The sequence below is a fragment of the Bos mutus genome, chromosome 10, assembly GCF_027580195.1.
Source record: "Bos mutus isolate GX-2022 chromosome 10, NWIPB_WYAK_1.1, whole genome shotgun sequence".
NCBI classification, from domain to species: domain Eukaryota; kingdom Metazoa; phylum Chordata; class Mammalia; order Artiodactyla; family Bovidae; genus Bos; species Bos mutus.
Window position 1 is genome coordinate 48,105,297 of NC_091626.1, and position 23,678 is coordinate 48,128,974.

The 23,678-nt window shown below is 39.7% G+C and overlaps 1 protein-coding gene across 1 annotated transcript in view; it reads left to right on the forward strand.

Annotated features, from left to right (window-relative positions):
• DTWD1 (DTW domain containing 1) overlaps positions 1-20,404 on the forward strand; it is a 94,281-nt gene extending 73,877 nt beyond the window's left edge. Inside the window, exons 8-9 of the transcript XR_011465653.1 lie at positions 6,424-6,531; positions 20,270-20,404. The gene's annotated coding sequence lies outside the window, so the exon portion shown is untranslated. The remainder of the gene's footprint in view (positions 1-6,423; positions 6,532-20,269) is intronic.
• Positions 20,405-23,678: the final 3,274 nt, after the last annotated feature.

A 23,678-nucleotide genomic window follows, 5' to 3' on the forward strand; every position in this document is an offset into this window, starting at 1 on the left:
CTCTTGACTCTTTATATACAGGCTTATAACTGGTTCTTCTGTTTCATTCTTGTTCGTCACAATTTGTCCTTCATACTGTGACATGAAACCTTTCAGAGTCTCCTTCAGTGAGCTACATATAGGATAAAGTTCAATTCAGCCTCATCTCCTCCTACTTTTCTTCATGGTACCTCATGTCATGACATAATTTCATGTAAAGTTTTTTCCTTTTTCCTGGATGGTGCTTCAGCTGTTTTCTACCTACTCAAGTTCTGTCATTTTCAATGAACAAGGTTCAAACAGTCCTTGACATAATAGACCAATTCCCCTCATCTAATCCAACAGTCCAGTTCAGTTCAGTCGCTCAGTCATGTTCAACTCTGCGACCCCATGGACTGCAGCACACCAGTCTTCCCTATCCTTCACCATCTCCCAGAGTTTGCTCAAACTCATGTCCATTGAGTTGGTGATGCCGTCCAACCACCTCATCCTTTGTCATCCTCTTCTCTTCCTGCCTTCAATCTTTCCCAGAATCAGGGTCTTTTCCAATGAGTCAGTTCTTCACATCAGATGACCAAAGTATCAGAGTTTCAGCTTCAACATCAGTTCTTCCAATGAATATTCAGGACTGATTTCCTTTAGGATTAACTGGTTTGATCCCCTTCCAGTCAAAGAGACTCTCAAGAGTCTTCTCCAACACCACAGTTCAAAAGCATCCATCCTTTGCCACTCAGCTTTCTTTATAGTCCAACTCTCACATCCATACATGACTACTGGAAAAACCATAGGTTTGGCTAGATGGATCTTTGTTGGCAAAGTAATGTCTCTGCTTTTTAATATGCTGTCTAGGTTGGTCATAGCTTTTCTTCCAAGGAACAAAGAGTCTTTTAATTTCATGGCTGCAGTCACCGTCTTCAGTGATTTTGGAGCCCAAGAAAATTAAATCTGTCACTGTTTCCTTTGTTTCCCCATCTATTTGCTATGAAGTGATGGGACTGGTGATCCCATCCTGTGCCATAATCTTAGTTTTTTATGATGCTGAGTTTTAAGCCAGCGATTTTCACTCTCCTGTTTCACTTTCATCAAGAGGCTCTTTAGTTCTTCTTTGCTTTCTACCATAAGGGTGGTGTCATCTGCATATCTGAGGTTATTGATATTTCTCCCAGCAATCTTGATTCTAGCTTGTGCTTCATCCAGTCCAGCATTTTGCATGATGTACTCTGCATGTAACTTAAATAAAGAGGGTGACAATATACAGCTAGATATTCCCTTCTCTGTGCTCTCATGGCACTTGGTACACTGTGTGTCAAATATCCAACTGTGCTGCAAATATCCAACTGTATTTCTCTTTTCTGCCAGGTTAGAGCTTCTCTAGTAACAAGTTCAGAGTTTGTCTCACATTTGGGGCCAAGACATGGTAGATAAAGCACTCAGAATTACCTCCGTCTCTCCAAGGAGTCTAATGTTGTACGTTTTTGAAACAGAATGACAGAGAAGTATGTATAATACATGATGAAACCATGCAGGAATTTTTTCATACTTAAGGTTAAAGTCTAAACTATGAATTTAGGTGAGCTGTTTAAGTACAGATTTGACTAATGATCAACTAAAAACAAAATGAAACTGGCAATATTATTTTATTACAAAATTGACAAATATTTTCTTTTTCAGTGATTAATATTGTCACTTTCTGACTAGCAAGTAATGACCTTAATAGCTATTTTTATGAAATATGTTAACTGTTAGTTGCTAAAGATTATTCAGCTCTTAAACTCTACCTGGAATGTACTAAGTACTTAACATGAATCTACATGTAGAATCATGTAGATATTCCTATAAAATATAATAATTTGAACAGTATTAGTTATAAAGAGTGAATCTAAGGCTAGAGCTATGTGAAGAAATGCTCACATATATTATGAGGGAGCAGTGAAAATATTAATAGAAATAATTTATATTTCTGTTAATTAGAAAAAAAGGATGCCACATATTTTAAAGACTGCCTCTGTTCTTCCTTGACTGAAGCCAGTCATCTGGGAGTCAGAATGGCCTGTCTCTCTTCCACAAAGGAAAGGTTTAGAGTAGATAATACATAAATAACTTACCAAACCTTCCCTCTGGCCACATAACATCAGTAAGAGAAAAACTACACCTGTAACACTAGGGTATATGTATTACATGATGATGTATATTTAGAAATATGAGATTCATTAAGTATGTATAAGCTAAAATATTAATGTTTTTCTAAACAACTCCTCTTCCCCTGTTGCAATGCTAGCCTATTGTTATTTAATAATCAATTGCAACTTCATAGTTTTTCTAAATTACTTGTTCTTTGGACAAAATCTCCCTGCCTTCCTTGCAAAGGCCCTTAGATTAAACTAGTGAAAAGTGAAAAGGTTAGTCACTTAGTAGTGTCCAATTCCTTGTGATCCCATAGACTGTAGCCTGCCAGGCTCCTCTGTCCATGGAATTCTCCAAGCAAGAATACTGGAGTGGGCAATCATTTCCTTCTCCAGGGGATCTTTGTGACCCATGGATTAAATCCCAGTCTCCTGCATTGCAGGCAGATTCTTTACCATCTGAGCCACCAGGGAAGCCGAGATTAAACTAGACTTTTCAGGAAAAAATGATTTTCTTTGGAATGTGCTCATTTTGGGCTTCCCAGGGGGCACCAGTGGTTGAGAACCCTCCCACCAATGCAGGAGATGTAAGATATGTGGGTTCGATCTCCAGTATCCATTTGAATACTGGAATGGCAACCCACTCCAGTATTCTTCCCTGAAAAATTCCATGAGCAGAAGAGCCCGGCAGGCTTCAGTCTTTTGGGGTCTATGGGTCTGCAAAGAGTTGGACACACTCAGTGTGCACGCACACGCACATGCACACACATACAGACAAGGACTAGAAAATTTCTGTGTTGTTTTGCAGCTGAAAACATATGATTTCCAATATAGCTACTTTGATTTTTTTCTCAGTGTTCTGCTACTTAATCTATGCACTGGCATCTAAATTCATATACTTTCCAGTCATTCTGAGCAGTTAAGGAAATTGTTATCCAAAACTTCTCTTTTCTTGCATGTAAATATTATTGAAGTATATCTATTTGTCACCCAGTCCAGGTGGAATGTTTTTATTTCTTTGGAACTTACTTCAGCTCCAACACTTGCCCATTTCTCTGGAATGAATGAACTATTGCAGAGATGCCAACTTACCCTTTCTCTTACCACACTTCCTCAGAATTAGTATTTCCTTTTGTATGTCTTGAATATTTTCCTAGATTATCTGAGTGTTACCAGTTGTACTGAAGTAGAATATTGCTTACCTGTGTACCAATTACAAAGTGAAAATAAAGCGTTGACTGCCCAGTCTCTACCAGATGAATTTCCTAATTTTTATCATCAATTTATTTATTCACATTTTTTCTTGACTATCAAAACCCAATGAATGAAAAAGTAATATCTGTATATTTGTTAAAAATTGGATATTTGATTCAGTCAAACCTAAGTAGTTATACATTCACATGGCATCTGAAAAGACGAGCACAACCATCATCTCGCTCTCAGTTTCCGTGTCATTGTTTCTCTAATGGTCCAATCAAATCCCTTAATCACACTCATCCTTTGGCTTAAGGTGAAGCTACTCTTTGCCCGGAGAAATAGTTTTTAATCAATTCAAGATGCAGCTGGAATAAATGCTACTGGCTTGAGTAGCCATTGTTCTTGGCAAATCTCTCCAAGCAATAAACAATGAACACCACACCCTCATGAGAAAGGGAGTGACGGATGAGGATAGTCATTGTCCTCATTTTATATTGCTAAATATTATTATGGTCTATTTATATCCTGTGGGGACTGACATGTAGGATACTTGATACAAAGCAATGCAGAACAATAAGTGATTGTGAGTCACTCAAGACAAGTATTCTAAGTTTAACAAGCTCTGAATTCAGTCATGAAATTAATGCTCATTGCAGAATCCATTAAAAAAATAGAACACTTTATCAATAAGCCAATTGGAGGAAAAACTTAGTCAAGGATTGAGCATATAGATCCATATAGTGTTTATTTGGAAAAAGAACAAAGTGTGTGCAAGCTTCGAAACATTCATCGCTTATACAAAACCACTTACACATAGCAATGAGTGCCTCAATTGTGTTTTCATTTGAACATTAAATAGGATTTCAATAAATGATGCCTTTTATAGTTACTCATTTTTAAAATATTTTTAAAACAGAATTTCATGTTTCTTATATTAAAATTGATATTTGTGCTTTAGTGATGTGGAAAATCTAATTCCAAAACCTCAAACACTACAGGGATTTGAACTTTGGATCTTATGCCTTAAATTCAGAGAATTTTCTTGTAGCACTGAGTATCCTCCTTATTAAACAATTCAGACTTAAGTATATGAGCTGAACATCTTTTAAGCTCTTCCTATGGATAGTCAATATTTTACTGTTGTAAGGCACAGAGACTGAGAAGATAGTGTGCTATGATTTTCAGGATTAGTCAGGTCTAGATTACACTCATCCTCTGAAGAAGTGACTATTGTATACATAGAATATGGCCTTCATCCACTGGCCTCTACCAATGCAAGAAAATCTTATGCGAGGTATCATATTCATGGAGACAATTCAGCATAATGGTTAAAAACACAGGCTCTCGATTCAGAGACCCCAGGGTAGGAGTCTTAGCTCCACTGCTTACAAACTGTGTGACTTCTGAAAATTTACTTAATCTCAGTTTGCACACAGTTATAGAAGTTGTACCTATCTGACAGAGTTACCAGGAGGATTAAGTAGGGTGATGCACGTAAAGTGCTTGACACAGGGCCTGAAACTTACTCAATACATTATATATAGTCAACCCTCACTATTTGTGGAGTCTGTCTTGTGAACTTACCTACTTGCAGACATTATTTTTAACCACAAAATCAATACCCAGGGCACTTGCACAGTCATTCACAGATATGCTCATGGCAGAGAAAAATTTGTCACCCAATGGGTATGTTCCCTGATGAGGTAGAGTAAAGCAACACTCTGCCTTCTACTTCACCTCTCATACCATGAACAAGTCTATTTAAGATGATTTTTTCCCACACTGTTGTGCTTTTTCTTGGCAATTTCTGTGTTAAAATGGCTTGTCTAAGGGATCAGAGAGAGGGTGGGGAATTTTAATTAGTGCCCTTCCTTCTAGATCTCAAACTCAAACTGCTACTTATTGATGGAATATTCCCTTTTATTTTCAGGGCCCTTATCCAGGGTGTTTTTTGTTTTATTCTGTTTGTTCTCAGTTACAACCTTTGGGCACTCTATGGGAAGCCTCTGGGAACCACATGTAAGCCAGAGTTATGAATGGGCTCAGTTTCTTGTGTCCATACATGCTTTTGAGTCTACACTTCCTTATTTGATGATAAGACAAATATGAATTAAGACTGATTTTATTTTACTACATGACAGAATTGCTTACATTCCAAATGCTCCTGGTTTATCACATACAGTTAAAAGCCTGGAACTTATCACGTTAGCACTGTTATACATTTTTCCTCTCTCTAGAATGCTTTCCTCTCTTTTTGGGAAATTGCACAGCCTTCCAGTTTTAAACTCAACTTAAGTGTCATCATTTTAGAGAGACCTTCCCTAGCCACCTTATCCAAAGTAAATGCCCCAATATTCTCTATCATGGCAACCTGCAATTTTCTTCATGTTTATCACTGTAATTGTTTTTTATCTGACACATGCTTATTATGTGGCTTCTATCCCAGCATCTAAGTTTCATACAGGAAAAAACTTGATCTCTTTTGCTTATTGTTTTCTCCTTATTGTCTAGGCCTTTGATTAGTGCAATAACCAGTGAGTGAATGAATGTTATTGCATTTTGTCAGTTTGAATCTTTATATATTTATTTTCTACAAAATAGTTCATTATTTGAGATGAATTACATTCCATTTTTAAACTATCATTCTCAGCATCACCCAGCAAAAGATAGGAGAGACAAAATTATGCACTTTTAAAACCTGGTGCACTATGCTCATGTCCATGATATTTAATGCAGCATCTCAGATCCTAACCCAATGTCCCAAATTCATACCACACATAAAACTTCAACTAAGCTGTCATTTGTTAGCAGGCCAAGTAGTACTTGAGTTTTTGCATTGGGAAATCTAAATGCTAGACAAGTATAACTTTGAGATTTTTATCTAGGATCTAAGGTAATAATCTGTGACACAGCATTAAAAAAAAACACTGTTCCAAGAAGCAGAAAACAGGTCATAATCTCTGTTCTGCTACAAAACTTGCTGCATAACTTTGGGCAATGTTTTAAATCCCCATGGGCTCCCCATGTGTAAAAAATATGGATTTGGACCAGTAGACACTCCAGTTCCTTCTAACTCTCTATGGCTATAAAAGCTGAATAGAATCCATCTCCTCTTTCTTCACAGAGCTAAGACCTGCCAGGTGAGGTCTCTGACTGGAAGCACTACAAGAGACTCCTGCCAGAGTCTGCCATGTTCATGGAGCAGGACACCATTTGGAGAAGACACCTTGAAGTAAGTATCCAGTGAGGAAACAGAGAGAAAGACCAAGTTTTTGAATCTGCGTAGCTTGTGCTTTCTATTTGATAGGTAGAATGCATGGGAAGCCAAATGGTTATGAGGACTGCTTAGTGTGCATGGAATTACCCCTATGGAGCAGGGGAAGAAAAGGAGTTTCTTGATAAATTGAAGGATAGTTGAATGAGAAAGTATGCTTGCTGAAAGAATTTGAGACACCCTTCCCAGCATTACCAGAATGTTGTTAACCATAATTTTAAGACTGTGATTGGCAAAAATTGCTCTCTGTGGTGATCACTGTTGAAGTTTTCTTCTGTAACTCTCTCTTCCCCTCACCCTAAGCTTACTTGAAGTATGATTGACAGATAAACATTGTATGTGCTTAGGTAGTTCAATATGATGTTTTGATATAGGTGTACATTGTGACAAGATTACCACAATCAAGCAAATTAACATGTCTATCATCTCACATAGTTACCCCTCTTTATTTTTGTGGTGAGAATACTACTGTCTTAGCAAAGTTCAAGTGTACAATATGATACATTACATTAGTATTATTTATAGTCACCATGCTGTACATTGGGTCACTAGAACTTATTCATCTTATAACTGAAAGTGCTTACCCTTTGACCAGCATCTCCTTGTTTCCTCTACCCTCCAAGCTCCTAGTAACTAGCATACTACTTCCTGTTACTATGAGTTGACTTCTTTTTTCAGAGTTCACATTTAAGTGAAATCATGCAGTATTTGTCTTTATTTGTCTTACTTATGTATCACTGGGCATAATGGCCTCTGTGTTCATCCGTGTTGTGGCAAATAGCAGCTTTTCCTTTCCCCATTGAATCTTCTTGGTTCCCTTGTCAAATATTAGTTGACCATTTACATGGTCCCACTGGCTATCTATTTTACATATGGCAATGCATATATTTCCATGCTACTCTCTTAATTCGTCCCACCCTCTCCTTCCACAACTGTGTCCACAGTTGAGAACTGTGTTCTGAATATTTATGTCTCCTACAATGGAGAGATTTTAGTTCAGGAAGTTAGTTACTCAAGTGATGTCATAGCTTAAAAGCAAAACAAGGAGTAATGGTGAAGCGTGGGTACTAAGTTGTGCTAAGTCACTTCAGTCGTGTCTGACTCATGGCAACCTCATGGACTGTAGCCCGCTGCACTTCTCTGTCCATGGGATTCTCCAGGCAAGAATACTGGAATGGGTTGCCATGCCCTCCTCCAGGGGACCTTCCCAACCCAGAGATCGAACCCAAGTCTCTTATGTCTACTGCATTGACAGGTGGGTTCCTTACCACTAGCATCTCCTGGGAAGCCCAATGGTGAGGCATCCCCCTCAAATTAGCAGTAGCAGGAGACTACTCTCACCAGTAGGCTAGAACTGTGCTGTCCAGCTTGGAATCCAACCACACTTTGTTTTTGAGCACTTGAAATGTGGCTGATCTGAACTATGGTATGTTCTTAATGTAAAATACATGTGAGATTGTGAAGAATGAATCTGAGAAAAAGAATAAAAATATCTCATAAATAGATTTTATATTGAATATACAGAGAAATGATATGTTGAATATATTGAGTTATATATTGTATCTAAATTAATCTTATTCTTTAATTTTGACTTTTAAAATGTGGCTATTAAAAAATAAAAACTTACATATAACATTCTTACATTATATATCTGTTTGATCCTGCTGGGCTAGAGAGACAAATGTACAGGGTGGTTTTACCAAAGCTCAGAGTTTAGAACCTCAATGGGCTAACCCATTGAGAACTAGAGGCAGGAAGGAAACAGCTGTTGCTTGAAATGCCAACTGGAGCCATATAGAAGGGGAAGAGGACCATGGCTTTACCCTGTCACTCCAATCTCCTATTAGTGCTGCTGAACCCACAAGGAAGTCACCTGGGAAGCGCCATCTCCCAGGGGACCATCTTCTTGTATTAGCGTTGAGAGGAGCAAGGGCAAGGAATGCATCTGAGGGCAGATTTATTTAGATTTCAGCCTAGTTCCAATGTATCCTTTTTGTTCATTCATTTATTCAACAAATACTGAGTACCACTTACTACAGAGACCATTTGGAACTGTTGTCCTGAGTTCCTGATCCTTGCTGTTCAGATTCTTTGCTTGATTTGGTTCCCATTCTCTCACTGCCTAGATTGTGGTCTGGATACCTATAGCTTCCCTGGCCTTTGATCAGATGAGTTGTCCTCTGTTACATTCTTGACGTTTCTTTGACAATAAGTATTTGAACTTATCTTTTTATGTTCTCTTAATTCTTGGTGCCTTGTCTTGGATTGTCACTCAATTCTTTATTCATGCAGTTCTTTATTCCTTCTTGTTTATACTGCTTATACAATCCCTGGTACCAAACAGTCAGCTACTTCCCACAGTATATCAGGACTGTAGCCAGTCTCAAACCATAAACCTGTTTCTCCTTTCTTATTTTGTGCTTCCTGCTTCCTCTCTGTAATACACCACCCCAAATGAAGCCAGTGCTGAAAAATCTAATCTCAGCACCCATGGCATGAAAAGATACCTTAAAGGAAATATGAAGATTCAGAGATGGCATGAAAAGATACCTTAAAAAAATATGAAGATCCAGAGTCTAAGGGTGAATCTTTCTGGCCCAAAACTAATTGTCACAAAGTGTTTACCTTGGAAAGGCTTACCGTTTAGGTCTGGTAATCATCAGTTTCAGAGAAAAATATCTATTTTTATCATCAGTGACCATTTATCTGGGTAAAATGGTTATTGAATGTTAGGTACTTTACTAAACAACAGAATATTAGATAAAAAGGTAAGATACTCCTGCTGCTGCTGCTTCTGCTAAGTCACTTCAGTCGTGTCTGACTCTGTGCGACCCCATAGATGGCAGCCCACCAGGCTCCCCCATCCCTGGGATTCTCCAGGCAAGAACACTGGAGTGGGTTGCCATTTTCCTCTCCAATAAAATACTCCTAGAGGGTAGATATAAGAAAAGATAAGTGATCCAAGAAAACATGATAAGAAGTGGCACAAATAATGAATGTCCTGGGAGTTTAGGTGACACTTTATGTCACAGAGTGTTTCAGAAAAGAAAGGAACCTGAACTGGGCTTTGTAGAAGGCAAGAATTTGATAAACAAATGGAAGGAAAAAGTTTTCCACAAAGAGAAAATTGTATACATAGTAAGAATATACAGAAGCAGGAATAAATCCACTCTCTATTGAAGTGTAGATCATTATAGGCGGGAGTCTTTCAAGTCTTTCAAGAACAGTCTTTATCTCAGTGAGACCCTGGAGCAGTATCAGCTTGACTGTAGGAGCTTATAGTGTTTATTAAGATTACAGTATGGCTGGAAAGTACAGCTTGTTAGCAGCTGGAATGGGGTCTTTTAACGGTTATTACACTCAACATTACAACATGACTTGGTTGTCGTTCAGTTACTAAATTGTGTCCAACTGTTTGTGACCCCATGGACTACAGCATGCCAGGCTTCCTGGTCCTTCACTATCTCCTGGAGTTTGCTCAAACTCATGTCCATTGAGTCAATGATGTCATCCAACCATCTCAGCTTCTGCTGCCTCCTTCCCCTTTTGCCTTCAATATTTCCCAGCATCAGGGTCTTTTCCAGTAAGTTGGCTCTTCATATCAGGTGACCAAAGTATAGGAGCTTCAGCTTCAGCATCAATCCTTCTAATGAATATTCAGGGTTGATTTCTTCTAGGATTGACTGGTTTGAGTCCCTTGCAGTCCAAGGGACTCTCAAGACTCTTTTCCAGCACCACTATTGGAAAGCATCAATTCGGCACTCAGCCATTTTTATGGTCCAACTCTCACATCCGTACATGACATGACTACTGGAAGAACCATGGCTTTGACTATACAGACCTTTGTCCACAAAGTGATATCTCTGCTTTTTAATACACTGTCTAGATTTGTCATAGCTTTCCTTCCGTGAAGCAAGGCGTCTTTTAATTTCATAGCTGCAGTCACTGTCCACAGTGATTTTGGTGCCCAAGAAAATAAAATCTGTCCTTTCTTCCACTTTTTCCCCTTCTATTTGGCATGAAGTGATGGGACCAAATGCCATGACCTTAGTTTTTTGATTGTTGAGTTTTAAGCCAGCTTTTTCACTCTCTTCTTTCACCCTCATCAAGAGGCTCTTTAGTTCCTCTTCACTTTCTACCATTAGAGTGGTATCATCTGCATATCTGAGGTTATTGATATTTCTCTCAGCAATCTTGATTCCAGCTTGTGATTCATCTAGGCTGGCATTTTGCATAATGTACTCTGCCTATAAATTAAGTAAGCACGGTGACAATATACAGCCTTGACATACTCCTTTCCCAATTTTGAACCAGTCCATTGTTCCATGTCCAGTTCTAATTGTTGTTTCTTGACCTGCATACAGGTTTCTGAGGAGGCAGGTAAGGTGGTCTGGTACTCCCATGTTTTAAAGAATTTTCCACAATTTGTTGTGATCAACACAGTCAAAGGCTTTAGCATAGTCAATGAAGCAGAAGTAGATGTTTTTCTGGAATTCCCTTGTTTTCTCTATGATCCAGCAAAAGTTGGCAATTTGATGTCTGGTTGCTCTGCCTTTTCTAAACCTAGCTGGTACATCTGGAAGTTCTCGTTTCACATATTGTTGAAGCCTAGCTTGAAGGATTTTGAACATACCTTTGCTACCATGTGGAATGAGCACAATTATAGGGTAGTTTGAACCCACTCCAGTGTTCTTGCCTGGAGAATCCCAGGGACGGGGGAGCCTGGTGGGCTTCTGTCTATGGGGTCACACAGAGTCGGACACGACTGTAGTGACTTAGCAGCAGCAGGACATTCTTTGGCATTGCTCTTCTTTGGGTTGGAATGAAAACAGACCTTTTCCAGTCCTGTGGCCACTGCTGAGTTTTCCAAATTTGCTGACATGTTGAGTACAGCACTTTAACAACATCATCTTTTAACATTTTAAATAGCTCAGCTTTAATTCCATCACCTCCACTAGCTCTCACTTTATACCATAAGCTTCATAATGCCTGACATATTCACTGCTTAGGCCCAAGGAATGGCCCATTCCAGATATGCTCAGTGATTCCATGTTGCATGAACGAATACCAATAAATGGTGTAATAATGTATGAGTCCCTGGACTGAGGAGACCCACAGCAAATGTTCACTCAGTATTGCTATTCCAGCATAGAGTTTAGGAAATTAAGAATAAAATTATGCACTGTACTCCGATTATTAGCAGAAATCCCTTCAGTGACTTTGGGCAGTTTGTCCTCTGGGTCACAGTTTATAGGATTCAGAAATCCCAGTGGAGAATTTAGTCAACCTGGCATGTTATTAGGAAATGATAACATTTATAATATAATTGTCATCACCCACACCTTTGTAATAGTTTTCTTTATGGTAATACCTATTTAAGGCTGATTCCATTAGGTTCATCTGGATTGAATTAAAAGTTACATTAGATTTCATACCAGAGCTAATATTCCAGAGACCAGATCCTGCAGGCCAAGCCTAGTTCATTAAATTCTGAAATATCAAGGCAGATAAATTACTATCACAGAAACCAGGGAACCATAAAGATCATTGAAAGTTTCAGGTGAACAGCATTACCTGAGGGAGGATTTTAAAGAGGTCCTAGTTTATTCACTTAGACCCTGGGAAGTGTTGCTGGGTGTCAAATGTGGGATGTATGTTAATCCAACACTCTACCATATGGAGGCCAAATGGCTGTTTGGAGTGGGCGTTGTCTCTAGAATCAGCCAGAGTTGGATTCAAAGCCTAAATTCTACACATATTACTCTATAAATTTAAACAAATGATGGGAGTAAACATAGTGCTTACACCACAGTTGCAAGAATTCAATAAAATAATTCAAGTAAAGCCCTGGTCTATCACAGAGAAGGTGCTCAGTAAATATTAGTTGTCTCTATAAGAACACTAGAAGTGTACCTAGTACACAGTAGTCTTTAGTTTTCCAAGGAGAAACCCACCCCCCCAACATACACACACAAAACAAACACACAAAGCTGGGAGTTCATTCAGACCAATTACATACATGTCCTGTTCCCTACTGTTGTTGTTGTTAGGCCTCTAAGTTGTGTCTAACTCTTTGTGACCCCACGGACTACAGCACGTCAGGCTTCCTTGTCCTTCACTATCTCCCAGAGTTTGCTCAAACTCATATCATTGAGTCAGTGATGCTATCTAACCATCTCATCCTGTCACCCTCTTCTCTTGACCTCAATCTTTCCCAGCATCAGGGTCTTGTCCAATGAGTTGGCTCTTCACATCAGGTGGCCAAAGGATTGGAGCTTCAGCTTCAACATCAGTTATTCCAATGAATATTCAGGGTTGATTTCCTTTAGGATTGACTAGTTTGATCTCCTTGCAGTCCAAGGGACTCTGAAGAGTCTTCTTCAGCACTGCAGTTTGAAAGCATCAATTCTCTAGGGCCCGGCATTCTTTATGATCCAACTCTCACACCCGTACGTGACTACTGGAAAAACCATAGCTTTGACTCTGCAGACCTTTGTCGGCAAAGTGATGTCTTTGCTTTTAAATACACTGTCTAGGTTTCTTGTTTCCTATGCCTTACCCCAAAACATAATCCTTTCAACCCATTACTCACTTTGATCTTGAATTTATTTGCCTATGAGTTTTTGTGTGTGTGTATCCCAGATCCTCAGATGAGTGCTTCTTGCTCTGACTCCAGCATAGCCCCGGTACTAGTTTTAGACTTCACTGACAAGGTTTTGGCTTATAGGTCTTGCTCTCCTTAGCAGTTGACCTAAGTTTGCCTCCAGGTTCTACCTCTATCCTCCTAATGGCTCTTGGTGACCTTCATATTACTGCAGAGCTAAAATATATTTTCCAGAGAGGAAACAAAGTAAATAGGCTTAAAGTGGCCTCTTGGTTGAGGATAAGAGAACAGAGTTGGAAAGAGAGTTTCCAGGGTGGAAAGGTACACAGAACATACTTCTCCTACCTTACCATTTTGTCTGGGGATTGTGACAGTTAAGACTGACCCTGGTGTCACTAAGTAGGGTTGATCAATGAGCCACTTAATCAGAAAAGCTCTTTACCCTTAAAAATACCCTCCATTTTTCCACTTTTGGAAATGGAAAGAAAAAACTATTTATGTGATTTCTCAAATCCTTGAAGTTTAGTTTGGGTGCAAATTTTCAAAGTGGTCTCTGCCGGAATATTGCTTTTATAAGCTGAGAAACAGGCATTTGGCTTTAGGGAAGCCAGGAATTTGGAAGTGATCCATGATGGGCCGTGTCAGCTCCCAGACTTGTGATGTCCTATGGCATTTACAACTCACTGCTTTCCATTGAAACCATTGCCGCAGAAGAGGATAAGTAAAGAGTGAGCCCTCCTCATCAGGGAATTGCCCTCAGCCATTGGGATACCTGCTCTGTTGTGGGAAACCCTGCAGTTTGAGCACTGGTATAGTTTAATATGGCAAGCACTGGAGGAAAGTGATGCTAATACTGATTGACTATTCCACCTCCAGTATCTCATGAAAAAAATACAAGTCTGCAAATTTCTCCACCTTCCCACTAACCCCTTTCAGAGCCATTAAAACTACTTCAGGGCCTTAAGAGCTGGTTGTCTGGCAGCACTAGGCTCCGTCCACAGAAAGAAAGGTCTTTTCCACAAACTAGTCTTCTTCCCCAGTGCCTTTGCCCAGTCCTTCTTATTCCTGCCAGGATCCTGCCTGCTCACTGTTATAATATTCCAGGAGATTTTCTCTACCCAGTAACACAGTTCAGGGAGTCCCTTCTAACACAAAATGTAGTATGTCTGATGGTCTTAATGTGCCTCAGGCAAAAATTAACCATTATCAGTGAGGTAGAAAATGAAATGTTACTATTTTATATTAGTGTGGTCAGGGAGGATCTCTTTGATAAGGTGAAAACTGAGCAGATAATTGATAAAAATAACCAGTGAGATTTGGAAATAGTAGAGAAAGATTATTCTAGGCAGAGGGAACAGCCAGTGCAAAAGCCCTGAGGTGGCAGAGTGCTTGGCATGTGTTCAAGGGAAAGCAAGAAAGTCAGTATAGCTGGTGCACAACAAATGAGAAGACTGATGGAAGAGCTCGTGGGGAGCCAGACCACTTAAGGTATTAGAGGCCTTACCCTGGAAAAGGCAGGAAACCACGGGAGAGTTTTGGGCAGAAGAAGGACATGATCTGACTTTTTTTTTTTTTAATTGTTGGTAAATGGTTGGGTTTTAAATGATCACTGCCTGTTGTGTTAAGAATAGACTATAGGAGGGCTTCCCTGGTAGCTCAGTGGTAAAGAATATGTCTGCTAATGCAGGAGGCACAGGTTCAGTCCCTGATCTGGGAAGATCTACATGCTGTGGAGCAACTAAGCCTGAGTGCCACAATTGTCAAGCCTGTGCTCTAGAGCCAGGGAACCACAACTATTGTGCCCAGACACTGCAACTACTGAAGCCTGCTGGCCCTAGAGCCCGTGCTCCTCAACAATAGAAGCCACCGAAATGAGAAGCCTGGGCATGCAATGAAAAGTAGCCCCTTCTCGCTGCAACTAGAGAAATGCCTGCCCAGCAACAAAGACCCAGCACAGCCATAAATAAATAAACAAATAAAATTAATTAAAAAAAGAATAGATTATAGGAAAACAGGAATTAAAAAACCAAGAAAATTATTGCAGTAATCCAGGTTTGCGATAATAGCTTAACCAAGATCATAGCAATGGATGTGGATAAGAAAATTGGAACAGAAAGATACTGAGAATTGGTAGTATTATGGATATATTTTTAAGTGGAGACAATAAGATTGACAGTAGGATATGAGGCTCACAGAAAAATTAAAGAAAAGTACCACAGATGGTGACTGCAGCCATGAAATTAAAAGACGCTTACTCCTTGGAGGAAAAGTTATGACCAACCTAGACAGCATATTCAAAAGCAGAGACATTACTTTGCCAACAAAGGTCCATCTAGTCAAGGCTATGGTTTTTCCAATGGTCATGTATGGATGTGAGAGTTGGACTGTGAAGAAAGCTGAGTGCCAAAGAATTGATGCTTTTGAACTGTGGTGTTGGAGAAGACTCTTGAGAGTCCCTTGGACTGCAAGGAGATCCAACCTGTCCATTCTGAAGGAGATCTGCCCTGGGATTTCTTTGGAAGGAATGATGCTAAAGCTGAAACTCCAGTACTTTGGCTACCTCATGCGAAGAGTTGACTCATTGGAAAAGACTGTGATGCTGGGAGGGATTGGGGGCAGGAGGAGAAGGGGACGACAGAGGAAGAGATGGCTGGATGGCATCACTGATTCGATGGACGTGAGTCTGAGTGAACTCCGGGAGTTGGTGATGGACAGGGAAGCCTGGTGTGCTGCAATTCATGGGGTCGCAAAGAGTCGGGCACGACTGAGTGACTGAACTGAACCGAACCGCATTTTTTGCCCAAACAACTGGATTTATGAATTGCTATTGGTAGAGATAAGGTTAACTGCAGGAGAATTAAAGTTGAGGGGAAAAGCAAGAGTTCTGTTTTGAGCATATTGAATTTAAATTTGTATTAAACATGTGTGGAGATTTTGAGTAGACAGAAAGGACTTCATGTTAGAATTCCAGGTTGAACTATAACTATGAGCATCAGTGGTATATAAATGGAATTTAAAGCCATGAAACTACATGAACTTGTAGATATATAAAGACATCCAAAGATTGAGCCCTGGGGCAGGACAATGTTTAGAAATCAAGTAGATGTGGAAGAATCACCCAAAGTGACTGAGAAGAAGCAGCCAGTGATGTATGAAGAGAACTAAAAGAGAGTGATGTGACAAAGCTAAAAAAATTTTCAAGAAGGAGAAAGTGGTCAACTTACTGAATGCTGCTGTTGGGTCAAGAAAGATGAGAACTGAGAAGTGACCAAAGTGGAAAGTTGAAAACTGGAAGTTGTCCTACAACTGAACATTTATGTGTTTTCTCTTAAAGAAAAAAATTGGAAGATCCTAACAGAAACATGTGAGACACAAACATTTATTAATTTCCACTATAAATTTGGTGACCAAGTTTCCTAAACACTAAAATGGATACAGTTGGTATAATACTGGAGTAAAATATTTGAAAATTAGATTGTTCTCTAAAACTCAAGCCATGTAGATAATAGACCAAGAAAGAGCCCTCTGCAGAGAGACTGACTCACTTGGATGTCCCTAGAGAGAAGAATGACTACCCACTCCAGTTTCTTGCCTGGAGAATCCCATGGACAGAGGAGCCTGGCAGGCTATAGTCCATGGGGTCACAAAGAGTTGGACATGATTGAGTGACTAACACTTTAACTTTCTACCCCACTGAGAATCAGTGACTCATTCATTCACTTATTTATTTTATAAAGCACATATCTATACCTTTTTATTTCTCTATTTTCCCCCTCTATCTGCCTATCTATCTAACCATCCTCTAACTACAAACCTGCTGCTTCTGCTAAGTCACTTCAGTCATGTCGGACTCTGTGTGACCCCAGAGACGGCAGCCCACCAAGCTCCCCCGTCCCTGGGATTCTCCAGGCAAGAACACTGGAGTGGGTTGCCATTTCCTTCTCCAAACTACAAACCTACCTATCTATAAAAGCAATGCTGCTTTAACAGAAGATAGCTTTAACACATAGAGATTTTGCTAACAAAATCAGAAGAATTTATAGCATTTTTACTCTTTAATATCTCTAAAGTCTGTATAGGAACACACTTTTTTCTTTTTTTTTCCTGTAAGAACAAGAACTATTTGAGAAACAACCAAAACCTATCATTAGTGATTTATGTTTCTTTGTGTACTAATATATGGATCCTTAATAGGGAAGGTCAAGGGTGAGGCATTTCAGAATGCAAGTATTACATTTCATCACTTCTCAGAATGACCAATCAGGATAATGAGGATGTGTAAAGTAGAATTTGAAGTGCCTAGAGAATATTTTGGAGAAGGAAATGGCAATCCACTCCAGTATTCTTGCCTAGAAAATCCCATGGACAGAGGAGCCTGGTGGCTGCTGTCCATAGGGTCACACAGAGTCGGACATGACTGAAGCAACTTAGCATGCATGCATGAATTGGAGAAGGAAATGGCAACCCACTCCACTATTCTTGCTTGGAGAATCCCGGAGACAGAGGAGCCAGGTGGGCTGCCGTCTATGGGGTTGCACAGAGTTGGACGAGACTGAGGTGACTTAGCAGCAGCAGAGAATATTTAGGGGGAAAAATGTCAGGTAGAAGAAATAAATGGCTATATGGGTTTGTAGAACAAGCGAGCAGTCTGTTCTGGGTAAATAAGAGTGTGAGCCATCATAAGAGGGAAACTTTTGGTTTTGATAAAGACATAGAGATTGTAGAGAAAGAAAGAAGAACTGAACGATTATTCTGTTAAATTTTCAGGGGGCCTCCCTCTCTTTCATAACTATGCTTAATCAACATGATAACATTGTTTTTCTTGTACAATGCCCTTTTTCATTATATAATTGTAGAACTAAACTGTGAGAAAAAACAGTAAAAGCAATTCATCATCAGTCTTACATCTCATCAAAGGAATATGCTGAGACATCTCTTATACTCCCCGATGCCTTCTGCCCCCATCCTACTATTTTTGGATTACAGCTGTTCCAGTATCCTGTAAAAGCCTGGGCTATTTTCTTGGGGAAATTTCTGGCTAGGGATATTCAGAATAGAGTAATCCTTCTCATAAAAACAACAGAGCATGAAGTCCTAAGATGGAGTGTGTCTAGACAGTATTTAATTTGTTGTTTTATTTCCTCTGAATCATAATATGCTTTATTTCCATATGTAAGCATTGTAAGACATGAAATGGCTCTGAAAAACACTACTACTTCTCTTTTATGAGGTTTATTACTTCTTGTTTCGAACAATGATGACACGATTTGGACTTTCTGTGGTAAAGCTGTTTGTTTTAAAAGTCAGATTTGATTCTGTAGACATTTTAAATTCAGCACGTTACGTCTTCTGCTAGCATCTAATTCAGGTTTCTAAATATAGAACCATCTTTCCCTGCTCTCATTACCTCTTTTGTGATCAGGACAAGTGCCTTTGTGAGTGTGTGTAGAACACCAGTGGGCTTCCCTGGTGGTTTAGATGGTAAAGAATCTGCCTGCAATGCAAGAGACCCAGATTTGATCCCTGAGTCAGGAAGATCCTCTGGAGAAAGGAATGCCTACCCACTGTAGTATTCCTTTATTAAAATATGATTTTAATGTCTAAAGTATTTTTTGGGTACATACATTTTTAAAATTTATTCATTTTTAAAGATAACTGCTTTACAGTATTGTGTTGATTTCTGCCAAACATCAACATGAATCAGCCATAGGTATACATATATCCCCTCCCTCTTGAACCTCCCTTCCACCTCTATCCCCATCCCACCCCTCTAAGTTGTTACAGAGCAGTCTAGTATTCTTGCATGGAGAGTTCCATGGACAGAGGAACCTGTCTGCCTACGGCCCATGGGGTAGGAAAGAGTCAGACACAGCTGAGCAACCAACACTGTAGGACACCTGTAGCCCTGCATCTGGTAAATCAGATACGTTTTCAGAATGAAACTGCCTGACCTAGAAAAATATTGAAAATTCGTGTCTTAGTTTTGATTTATTAGAAAATTAAAAATGTATATTTTAATACATTGAGTTGTTTAATGTGAAAGTAAACATCATTGAACAGAACTGCAGATACACACTGCCATTCAATTTTTTCTTGGTACTTCATTTCAAAATGTCTTCCTTTTATTCCCGCGCCCCCCGCCCCCCGCCACCAAGAAACATATTTAAAACTTTCTTTGTAATCAAAGCAAGGATTGTTTTTGACCAAAATGCAGATCATAAAAACAATATGAGTAATATATATAGAAGTATATTAAGAAAATGTGTGTGCTTTTATTTGTGCTGAGCTAGAAAATGCTCCAACAGTTAGAAAATCAAATCACGAATCTGAGCACCAGAAGTTCCTTTGGCACGAAGACATTCACGTAAAACAAAAGTTGGCGAAATGGTGGAAGTTGGGCAGAGAGGATAAATGGCATTTTGCTGTTGACTTTTTAAGGCGGCCATTTTATTGTGTGGACTTTTTCACACAAACAAACCATGTGAAAATTTCAATTCCTAATATCCAGAAATATGGGGCATAATTATCCCTGTCCCATCCTTTGGCGAAGAAACTAGTAAAGCACAAGATAAGTGTAAGGTAGGGTAAAGATAAGTAGACACCTAGACATCATTTGGCAGACACACTACACACAATTGAGAGACATGTATTTACTAGACTTGCTCATTTCAAAAAAGGCCATCTGTCATTCTTCATTAAAGCAATTGTCCATTCTAACAGTTTACATGAATGAATGGTTCAAATGTCAAATTCTGATTTCTCTTTTAAAGCTATAATAGCCATACTAATTTATTTTACATAATTTATTCATTTTTTGGAGCATTTCCTTTTTTTAATGGGAGTATAATTGATTTACAATGTGTTAATTTCAGGTTATAGAGTAAAGTGATTCAGCTACACATACATATTTTTTTTCATATACTAATTTTTAAAAATCAATACATGTAGCTTCTGCTTAATGACAGCTGTTTTAAATTTAAAAATAAGGATAGACATGTATACTTTCTGTGGGTGGGCTTTTCTTTGGGAAAAGGAGGATATTGGGGCAGTATTTTGATCTATTTGTATCTCACTTTCCATGGGCTTCCCCAGTGACTCAGCAGTAAAGAATCCGCCTGCAATGTGGGAGACGTGGGTTCAGCCCTTGGGTCTGGAAGATCTACTGGAGGAGAAAATGGCAACCCACTCCAGCATTCTTGCCTGGAAAATCTCACGGGTAGCGGAGCCCAGTGGAGGAGTAGGTGGACATGGAGTATATCTCTCTCCACAGATACATCAGGAATACACCTTCAGACACAGAAATGCATGCAGAACACCAGCTGAGAGCAGATAGGAGTACCTGACCAGTGGAAAAGAATATATAGACCCATGCAAAACTTGGTAGGACAAAGGAACTAGAAGGAAAAACAGGAGTGTTAGTAGGACAGGACCTCCTTTTGGTGGGTAGGGGAACTGAAGCAGGGGTCTGATACCCAAGTCAGGACAATTGTCTGAGTCAGAGGAGAAACATTTAAGGCTGAGAGTGAAACAGCTGATCTGTGGCAGCCTAAATGAATGAGAATCAGACAGTCCTTGTAGCAGCCATATATACCCCGGACAGGGTCATAGATCCCCTGGAAGGTGCAGCAGCTGGGAGCTTAGGGATTGTGGAGCAATCTCAGGGCGAGGGCTGCTGTTGACCATAGGGAGATGGATCAAGGGGATGTGAGGGAGGAAACTGTGGTGGGAAATGCCTGTGGAGGTAAGCCAGGTAGCCATGGAAGCAAGGCGATACTGCTGAGTCATGTGTAGGAGGTGGACCCATCACCATAGCCTCTCTCCCCTCACATGCCGGCATTGGCACCTGAACAGTAGAGAGGCTGGCACATAAAACACTTGATGCTCTGAACTACAGAATAGGACCCCACCCAGGGTGCTCCTTGAAGTGACTGATGCCCTGAACAACAGAGAAGGACCCCAGGCAGTGGCACCCTCTTAAGTGCCTGAACGGGCGGAGCTATGGAGAAAGACTGGCCAAAGAGGCCTTCTGATAGCCAGCTACAAGAGACTCGAAAAAAGACTGATAGGGCCATATTTGCTGCAGCAGAGGCAGTCCGTGTCCCAGCACATTTGGCACCGCCAGGGTCCCTGCAAGCCAAGCAGCTGCACCACCTTCACGCTCAACTCTCACTGGGGCAGAGCTGCCACAGGCCAAAAAAATCTTGCGTCTGCGTGCAGGATGGCTTCAGTAGTGTCAGACTCTTTGCAACCCTGTAGACTGTGGCGTGCCAGGCTTCTCTGTCAGGGGGCTCTCCAGGCAAGGACACTGGAGTGTATTGGCCAATACTGGTTGCCATACCCCTCTAGAGCACTATATTTCCTGCTGCCCTAGCCACCAACTCCCCTGAGTACCTGGTGCTGCCAGAACCCCTGCGACCCAAGCAGCTGTACCACCTCCACACCTGGCCTTCGCAGGGGCAAACCCAAGTCCTGTAGGGCAGCCTAAGGAGTAAACCCCAGTGGATGACTCACATGCAGAGGTGGAAATAAAACCACAATTGTAACCCAGGGGCAGTGTGACTAAGGAAGAAGACCCAAAACCCTCCCACCAGCTGTACAAGCTGCAGATGAAATCCACACAATCAACTAGGCAGACTCTGTGTCTATGAAATATATAGTAGGTCATTGAGAGCTCCCACAAAAGAAAATGCACTAGTTCTGGTAGCTGTGGACATTGGAGGCAAGAACACAGAGTAGTAGGACCAGATTAGAATCTGAGCTGCCCCCACAGCAGGTCCAGAGACCAGCACAGTGTTGGAGGGCATCCTAGGGAGGTGAGGTGGACTGTGGCTCCCAGCGAGGGAAAGGACTCTGACAGCAGTGACTCAAGAAAACATTCATTATTCTTATTTTTTGACTTATTCTGTAGATTCTTTTGGATTTTTTTTTTTTTTCCCCCCCCCCCCAACCGTTGTAGTTGTCGATTTTAGTGGCACAATGAAATCTAATTAAGGCTTTGAGCTTTTTTTTTTTTCTTTTCACAGTCACATTTTTTATTGTTGTTATAAACCCCTGCCTCTACATTGGGCTTTTGCGGTTATAGGGAGTTTTCCTTATTTTTTTTTTTCTTTTTTTTTTTAATTTTAATTTTTACTTTTTTAAACCTATTATTATTTTTTCTAAATTTATTTCTTTGTTTTCCTACTGTTCTTTCCCCCTTGCAGTTAATCTTTAATGTATATAAATCTTCTTTATCTACCTCTATTTAACTTTGCATATCTATTCTTTCTTTCTTTCTTTCTTTCAATGTATGTTAATTTTATTTTCATTGCTTTAATTCCCCAGTTGGCACCTTGCTTTAGTTTTGTTTTCCAGTTGTGCTTTAGTTAGTTTTGTTCTGCTAGACATATTTTTGGTTTCCTTTGTTTGCCAGGTCAATCTACTGTACTTTATTTTCATTAGACTGTTTTGATTTTGCTTATGGGTATATATGTATTTATGGATATTCAGTCAAACTTTTTATTGTTATAAACCTCTGCATCTACATTGGGCTTTTGTAGTTCTGTGGAGTTTTCCCTTTTTTTCCTTTTTTCTTTCTTCTTCCATTTTTTTCTTTTCTCTTTTTTTATACTTTTAATTTTTAAAAACCTATTATATTTTTCTACATTTATTCCATTGTTTGCTTTTCCTACTGTTATTTTCCCCTTGCAGTTAATTTTTATATAAACCTTCTTCTTCTACCTCTGTTTAACTTTGCATATCTATTCTTTCTTTCTTTTCTTTCTTTCCTCTCAAAATATTTGTTAGTTTTGTTTTCAGCACTTTATTCCCCACTTGGCACCTTGCTTTAGTTTTGTTTTCCACTTTGTGCTTTAGTTACTTCTGTTATTAACTGGTAAATATAATTTTTGATTTCCTATGTTCACCAGATCAAATACATTCTACTTTATTTTTGTTGGAATGTTTTGACTTTGCTCATGGGTGTATATATGTATATTCCATTATTTTAATTATTCTTTTCCTGATTTTCTAACAACCATTTGTCTGGGGTTCATCTTTGGTTTCTTGTTTTGGGGTTATTTGTTTTAATCTCACTAAATGCTATAACAAACCACTTGTGGAATCTTCGTTCCTGACCAAAGATCAAGCCCTGAGCCTTTGGAGTGGGAACACTGACTCCAAGACCCTAGACTACCAGAGAACTAACCCTAGGGAGTATCAAATACTGAGAACTCAGACAAAGAAAAACGCATGAAGACCCAGCATCACCCAACCACCAGTAGCACCCTGAGCAGGATGCCTCATCTAAAGAACAAACAAAACAAATACAAACCCAATCATCAGCAGACAGGATTAACAACCTCACTCAGCCTTGCCCATCAGAGGAAAAAAACAAACAAACAAACAAAAACAAAATCTCACCCTAAATAAAGATTACACAAACCACTGGACCAACCTTAGGAGGGAGGGCAGAAACCAAAAGGAAGAAAGAATTCAACCTTAGAAGCCTGGGAAAAGGAGA